The 7,808-nt window shown below is 37.3% G+C and overlaps 1 long non-coding RNA gene and 1 pseudogene across 1 annotated transcript; both read left to right on the forward strand.

Annotated features, from left to right (window-relative positions):
* The first annotated feature begins 580 nt into the window (after nt 1-580).
* LOC137769669 (small ribosomal subunit protein eS1-like) lies at nt 581-878 on the forward strand (annotated as a pseudogene).
* A 4,619-nt stretch (nt 879-5,497) lies between these two features.
* On the forward strand, nt 5,498-7,808 carry LOC137769037 (uncharacterized). The gene is made up of 3 exons (XR_011074910.1): nt 5,498-5,609; nt 6,745-6,842; nt 7,631-7,808. It is a non-coding gene; the product is annotated as an uncharacterized lncRNA (long non-coding RNA).

The following is a 7,808-nucleotide window of genomic DNA, read 5'->3' on the forward strand; positions in this document are numbered from 1 at the left end:
TGCTGGCAGGCAACGCCTTCGCAATTCTGAGTGTAAAAACTTGGGACGTGAATTTTTAGTTCCTGTTGCTCTTGATCACTTAAGTTAGAGCAAAACAGTAACGTAACCAAGATGTGATAGACACCAAAGGTTGGCTGGCCCGTTTCCATTCCCAACATCCTTCTCCCCTGCCCGCCTCTCCAACAGAGGCTGGTAAATCCCAGTGCTTGTTTATAAACTTTGCGCAACTAGAAGTGGCCATTAGACACCAGTCTGGTCAGTGAGATGTAGGCAAAAGTATGCTGAAGGTGTTTCTGGGGAATTTTGGTCCAAGTTTCACATGTGCCCCAAAAGAACTTTTGTTTGTTGGTTGGTTATACAGCTATTTATGTGAATTTATTAATCATGTTACTTAAAGAATCTATATTTTCAGTTACTTTTAGTATGCTTTATCATTAAATTTCTGAGAGGGTCTGTTAAAATCTCCAGCTACATTTATCGATTTATCAATCTCCCCCTGTAATTCTAACAGTTATTGCTATAAATCTTTTAAGGCATTAGAAATTGTTTCTTGGGCCCTTTTGGCTCTCTGAGTAGCACCATGGCAGTCGGCAAGAACAAGCACCTTATGAAAGGTGACAAAAGGAAGCCAAGAAGAAAGTGGTTGACCCATATTCTAAGAAAGATTGGTATGATGTGAAAGCACCAGCTATGTTCAATGTAAGAAATATTGGGAAAACACTAGTCATGAGAACTCAAGGAACCAAAATCGCATCTGATGGCCTCAAGGTCATGTTTTTGAAGTGAGCCTTGCTGATCTGCAGAATGATGAAGGTGCATTTAGAAAATTCAAGCTAATTACTGAGGATGTTCAGGGGAAAAAACTGCCTGACTAATTTCCATGGCAAGTTTGAATGGGAAAACTCATGGATCTACATGGTGAAGGTAGTAGTTCTGGAAAAGCTACTGGGGATGAGACAGGTGCTAAAGTTGAACAGGCTGATGGATATGAGCCACCAGTCCAAGGATCTGTTTAAAATTCAGGCTTTTAATGGTGACAGATAAAAGATCTTACTTGTGATAAAAAAAAAAAAAAAAAAAGAAATTGTTTCTTGGAAATTCCCTTAGGAATTCCCAGAGGTTAGGACTCAGCGCTTTCACTGCTGGGGGCCGGGTTTGATCCTTGGTGGGGGAACTAAGATCCCGCAAGCCGTGGGGCGCTGCCAAAAAGAAAAGAATTGTATCTTGATTATATTGTTAGTCTTAATGCTCCATTTTCCTTTAGAGCTGAGCTTGCAGCCTGAGTTGTTTGCTATCACTTCCGGAACTGGGAGGTTGGCCTATACCATGAGAGTCTCCTTATGGCCTAAGAGAGAACATTTTATAAATATTCCAACGATACTTAAAATTTGCTGATGTAGGGTACTTGCTCTTTTAAATTCATCTATAATACTTTTTTCAGGTCTCTGAACATTGATCACTAATTTTTTTCAAAAGCAGTCGTTAATCAATACTTCTGTAATGGTCAATGTCAATAGTGAGACAAAATCTTTTGAAACCTTTTTATTTTTGGCAAGCAGTTTTAGAGTAAGTTGTTCAATCTTCACCCGCCTCTTCCTCCTTTTCTTCTTGTTCTAATATAATCTTAAATTAATTCATATACATTTAATAATAAAATAATAAAAATAATAAAATAAAAAAGTACTTTTAATATCCGCTAATCTCATTTTTAGAGTAATCTTTAATATTTGTTTTGTTTTATAATAAACTTAAGGTCTCTATTTTTGCATATTTTAACTTGTTTCAGTTCTCACCACTCATTATTGCACCCTGAGGTCTGCTTTGTCTGGGCACGAAGCAAAAAAGAACTTTAAATCTTACTAAAATACGAGGAAAGGTAGTGACTACAGGCTAAGATCAAAGGGATTTGGCATAGCTTTGTGTGTTTCATATGTATTCTGCTTTGACCCCAATTAACGAAGAACAAAATTAGGAGCTTCCCCTCACCAACCCTTGGGTATTTTTATACCCTTACCACTGAAGATGAGAGTTCACTGGCTACAGTGATAATTTGATTTGTGATCTCTGGCAAAGTACTCCAAGTGATTTTAACTGTAGAGGCTATAATTTCTGATTCAACATAGCTGAAAATCTCGGGGGGAGGAAAGTTCTTGAATTCCAAATTAGGGTCCATGTCATGATTTTTATTGTCTTGGTGCTGAAAAACCATTGACGTGCCCCCTTTCCATTTAATTAAAAATTTAAAAATCCTAAACTGTAAAATAGATACTGGAAAACCCAGTACAATCCTGGCATTTCTCATGCAGACTTCAGTGTTTTAACAACATAAAGATTTCAAAAACAATTCTCATGTAATGGGGTCCTGTTTTCAGAGCACCTTAAACACAAACATAGTGGGCTTATTGGGTTAATGAGCTCAGGTTACATTTCCCCCCAGAAACTCACTGGGCCAGAGTGGCAAAAATCAAATGCCTGTAGGGGCCAAGAGGTAAAACAAAATGACTGAAGCGTTGTACATAAACTCATAAAGAAGATTGGGTTTATGGCAATTACGAGAAAATACCCCTTCTAAGAGGGATGGGGCTTTCCAGCTCCAGGCAGCTGTGGCCAAGAATTGTTGCCAAATATTGCCAGATCTTCCCAAATACAAATTTTACAACAATACTTCCTGTATTAATTCTGGTGACTACTTAGAAACTTTTTAGTAGTTACACATTTTATTTATTTATAATATATATACTTTGTAGGCCAATAGAACACACCAACGAGATAAATTCAGGGCAGTTTGTGGGCACCAGTTTGTGACCTCAGGTACATGACTTTAATACCTTCTGACACTGACCAGGGAAGATAATTCAGATTAAATTTCCCATCATTTGGTGGGATGAGGTTTTCAGGAAGAGATTTAAGTTGACTGAAAGAAAATGGAGAAATTTGCTAGTCCTGACAGGTTGGAATGTGCGATACTCACAGTAACTCATAACACAAATAATACTTTGGTATCTGATGGTGTCTCTTCTTACTAAGAGTTCAAAAGTTCTGCAGTGATAGATATGACATTTACCAAGCTGCATCCCAGAGACAAGGCCTCCAGTCAGAATGTGATTAACCAAACTTCTAAACTGAAATCTTTTTCAGTAATCATTATTATGTATACTGATTTATTCCTCTCTGTTCTGATAGGTGCAATAACATTAAGCCGGTTTCCTTAACTCTTCTCTGTATTTCAAGATCTGGCTACCCATCAATAGGCCTTTAATTTTTTTTTTCTCAGAGTCTTTTAAGTATATTTTGGATGGAACAAAATTGTTTTTCATCTCACTTACAGAGTAGTTTTCTAACAACCACACAGAACATTTTAATTGCAAATGCAGCCACTCCAAATAGCTAGGCAAATTAGCATACATACAGAACTGAAAGCTGTTAGGATGGTCCTAAATTAAGTCGGGCTACAAGAAGAAATTTTAGTGAACAAAAAAGATTAAACATAGAGAACTCACTGAATTGGTGTTGTAGTTCTGGCCGTTGGTGCTTACGGCTGTGCATTCTTCCCACTTAGCACAGGGCATTTCACATAATTTGGTTGTTCAATATATACTTGCTACATGAATGAATGAGTAGGCTAGGTCTCCTGGCTTTCACCATGCATTTATCCTAAACGCCTCTGTTGCATTAATATTGCTAAAAAGCTGACTGCATCATGTCATTCCTCAGCTCAAATACCCTTGCATTATCTACAAAGTAAAAATGTTCTTGGCCTGAATAAAATCCTTTTTTATTTTTAATGCTTGCTACTTCTAAAATGAGTCCTCTTGCACCAGCCAACCACATCATTTAGCACACTTCTTCTTAAAATACACACACACACACACACACACACACAAAACCTTGTTCCACCTCTCAAAACTAATTAAATCCTCTCCATCCTGTTAGCTTCGGTTGGGTGCTTATTTTCTTAATGAAATACTCCTTGGGCACACCAGCTTACTTTGCTTTTGTTTTTATCTTAATAGTAATCAACATCTGGCTCTTGTAAATTCAGATTCCCTGGCTCTTCCCCAGACCTAATCAATAAGTTCTCTAGAGGAGGAGTCCGGAAATTTCCTCCAGGAGATAATACTTTTGATAGGAAAGTATAGGAAACTAACATATCATGCTTTCTTTTGTCATAGAATGATTGATAGCCTTTTATTGTTACCTGTTTCCTCTGTCTTTCTCCTCAGTAAGATAATGCGCTCTTCATGTATAGGGATTATATTTATATTTATTCTGTTTGCTTCTCCATGCCTAACAGTATGCTGATAATAGATACTTTACCAATTCCTGCTACATGAATGGATCATGTAGTAAAAATTTTGCCTAGGCAAACCTTTTCAAAAAATGTGATTTGCAACATTGGTCCCTAATAGAAGTATTTGTGAAGAGCAAACGCTTTCTAGCTTAAAATGTTCCTTTTTATTTGGTTAGGAAAGGAATACAAAAATATATTACCCAGCTTCAATGTTAAAAATGAATCAGGGCATATGGGATTGTTTAGGAGTAAACTGTGGTGAAATGCTTACTCATCAGAGATTCTATATTTAAGCACTGATGTTGGAACAAATTCAAGAATAAAAAAATATCCTCCATGAATATTTAAGTAAGACAGAAATGTGAAATGAAAAGGTGAGGCCTTTGAAACTAGAGCCAAACATCTTAAATTCCATTATCACTTTTCTTTTTTTAAAAAAAAGTTTAGTGGATGGGACATTGGTTTAATACTAAAGTGTCTTCTTCAATTTGAGTTGTACCAGTATGTCATTTTATTTTGAAAGTCTTTACTATGGGGTGTCTTTTCGTGAATTTGTTCATCTTCAGAATCCACATGTGTAAGATGAGAAAATAGAAGGTACCTCTGGTTTCTTAAGGTGCGAAAGGCACGAATAACTCCTATTTTCCAACTTGAAATAGAATAAATGAAGTGTTCTGTTCAACTCTTCTATATGCCATCGATCTGATTGAAATGATACAGTAAATGGCTGTTTATAGAGTTTTATAGGAACACATCCATGACTGTCTGATAAAGGATGGGTGTATGAGAAGTTAGTTTTAGCTTCAACATACTTCTTAAGGGAAGGAGAAAACTCCATTTCTAGAGGAAAAAAAAAATCTGACCAAAATGATTTTTTAGAAGAAGCTAAGAGATACTCTAACGAGATTTTAAAGAAGCTGAAACATGAGTTTGGTCAGAAGGAAATGCCAGAGTTTCTGTGGTATTTTCAAAGTATTTTTACACATTTGATAACAATCTTCTTTATAAATACTTTTGTGACAGTAGTGGTCTGTATCACACTACTTTGCATTTGCTATATGTGATGCCAAATAGAATTCTTCTCTTGTTACACTTCAAGCTCCGGAAATACCAAACCACTTGTAGGTCTCCAAGTGTACCATGCTCGCTGAGCATTTCGTGTTTCTCCACTGCTGTTTGGAAAGTCCTTCCCAGCTTACATGTAACAGACTCCTGCTCTTCTAAGTCTAGGTTGAAACATCACTGCTTCTACAATTATTTCCTTGTTTCAAGATATACTTAAGAGCTCCTCCTCCATGGTCCCATGGTGCCTCTTGAGGTAAATGTATCTATTTATTTCTCCATTTCATCAAGAGACTATAAACAATTTCAGGTCCAGAATGTGAGGGTTTTTTCTTGTTTTTTGCTGGTCTTGCTTTTTTCAGGACCTAGAGCAGTTGTACTTGCCATACAGTAAGAAGTCATCAATAAATAGATTATGAATGATGGGAAATTAGACAACCAACAGTGATCAATAAATCCTCTAGTAATGGAGAGCCTCTATAATATTTTCCATATTAAAAAAAGAAACTTCCCAAATCATGTAAAACTGTTTTTTCCTAGGTGTGGCATCATTATAGGATTGAAAATCAGTGAGGCCAAATCTAAACGAGGTTGTTTGACAGTTTATCTGTCTTCTTTCCAACCTTGATTTTCTGAGCAGTTCCCCTCCTTAAGGCACTACTCTCCTTTCATTTTCTAATATTCTTCTCCACATAAAATCAGAAAAAGTTTGGATGCTATTTGTTTGTGCTCATTTCATGATGGATCATAAATTAGGAAGTTCCAATATATTACCTTAGTTATGTGTAAATAATGTAGTCTAGTTCACTAGTTTGGGGTACAAAGTTCCTTTTAATATTCCAATTAACTTTGAGATTTCTGGTTCAAATGGCTGAACTGAGCTCATGCTTTTTTTACTTTTCCTTCTCGCACCCCTATGAAAACTTATAATAATGAAAAATATAAAATCATCACAACAAAGGGAAGGAAAGATGGACAAGGATTTTAACTTGTTGGGTAAGATGGAAAATAGATGAAACAGTAACTAATATTGCAGCATACGTGACCTATAACCTAGAAACAATGTACAGAGGGGTGCTGCCGAAAGAGAGCCAACCTGCCGTGCATCACCTTGCAGACACTCAAAATTTGCGGGTACCACGCACAGTGCGTGATGCTAAAGGCAGAAAAAGCAATGTGAGGAATAATGTATGGCTTTTTTTCCCTGAAGACATTAAGTAAAGTGGACACAATCTGGAGAGTTAAGATGAAGTGTCTGGGCAAAATCCGGGCTGCTTCGGCATTCTGGAATATGGGGGTTCCGCCCTGTCCATACTCTCTAAAGCAACACCTGCCTGTTGACAACTCACCCATAGATTCAGAACTGCCCATAAGCGTTTCCAATTCTCCAGTCTTCAATAGGATGACCAAAGATCATGGAAATGAATGAGGAAGAACAAGACAGCAAGCAGGAAAATTGACCTGAGAGGAAACAGATGACTTAGGAAACGTAAGAGAACATTTTGTTTTTCTCTAATGAATAGCTCCTTTAAGATTCTAGATTTGTAACACAAGGGAAGTTTACCCTGAAAAAGGCACAATCAGATAAGAAGAAGATTTTCTTAACAAAAATATTATGGAATACCTGGGGGTGGGGGGGGGGGTGGGGAAGCTGAAGAGAAATCTCAGGAATTTGAGTAAAAACACATGGAAAAAATAACGTAAGGATCAGAGACGATCATTGCTCCAACAAGAGGTGAGTTGTTTGTCATTGTGCAGGTTGTGCAGTCCACAAAATGAACGCAAAAGCCGGCACTTAAACTGAGCATTGTAAACTTTCAGAATATTGAGGCTAAAGAGAGTATTTTTATTTCTATTAGTCAGACAATGTATTTTGTATCCCAAATATAAAAGTCTAAAGATACAAGTGAGGGTGTGAGGAAATGAGAACTATGATACACTGTTGATGGAAGTGTTAACTGGAACAGTTACTTTGAGGAGCATTTGGTCAATATCTAGTGAAGCTGAAGATGCACACATGTAAGGGAGCAGGACCCTATGGGACCTTCCTGGAACAGACCCCCCCAGGCCCCCGCCATGTCCTCTGCCTGTCTCTTGTTTGTAGAAAAACTTTGGCCAAAGAATAAATTTAATCAGAGAAGTGAGAATGCAGAAGCAAAGAAAAGCAGTCAAACAGAACAAAATAATAATAGTTTAGTCGTTTAAGTCAAGGACCTTAATTCCTCCTCGAGGGCTATAAATAATATCCTGAACCATACCCTTTGAGCTGTTTTACAGATACTGAAACCCCCTCCAGGTGGAAGAAGTTAACTACATGAGGACCAGACTGTAGCCATGACACAAGCTGTTCCATCTCACGCAATTCCAAGAACTGGCCTCAAGGAAATGGGAACAAACCAACCGTGGGACTGAAGATTAACTGTACTTAAAACAATCAAAATGTTGCTGATCAGAC

This window comes from Eschrichtius robustus, chromosome 9 (genome assembly GCF_028021215.1).
Source record: "Eschrichtius robustus isolate mEscRob2 chromosome 9, mEscRob2.pri, whole genome shotgun sequence".
Taxonomy (NCBI): domain Eukaryota; kingdom Metazoa; phylum Chordata; class Mammalia; order Artiodactyla; family Eschrichtiidae; genus Eschrichtius; species Eschrichtius robustus.